Source organism: Salmo salar, unplaced genomic scaffold (genome assembly GCF_905237065.1).
Source record: "Salmo salar unplaced genomic scaffold, Ssal_v3.1, whole genome shotgun sequence".
Taxonomy (NCBI): domain Eukaryota; kingdom Metazoa; phylum Chordata; class Actinopteri; order Salmoniformes; family Salmonidae; genus Salmo; species Salmo salar.
Window position 1 is genome coordinate 89476 of NW_025549009.1, and position 525 is coordinate 90000.

A 525-nucleotide genomic window follows, 5' to 3' on the forward strand; every position below is an offset into this window, starting at 1 on the left:
TCGTCTGTCAACATTAGTTCAGTACCTTGTTCTCCCCTCCCTCGTCTGTCAACATTAGTTCAGTACCTTGTTCTCCCTCGTCTGTCAACATTAGTTCAGTATCTTGTTCTCCCTCGTCTGTCAACATTAGTTCAGTACCTTGTTCTCCCCTCCCTCGTCTGTCAACATTAGTTCAGTACCTTGTTCTCCCCTCCCTCGTCTGTCAACATTAGTTCAGTATCTTGTTCTCCCCTCCCTCGTCTGTCAACATTAGTTCAGTACCTTGTTCTCCCCTCCCTCGTCTGTCAACATTAGTTCAGTACCTTGTTCTCCCCTCCCTCGTCTGTCAACATTAGTTCAGTACCTTGTTCTCCCCTCCCTCGTCTGTCAACATTAGTTCAGTACCTTGTTCTCCCCTCCCTCGTCTGTCAACATTAGTTCAGTACCTTGTTCTCCCCTCCCTCGTCTGTCAACATTAGTTCAGTACCTTGTTCTCCCCTCCCTCGTCTGTCAACATTTTAATGCATCTGATATATGTGGTAGTCT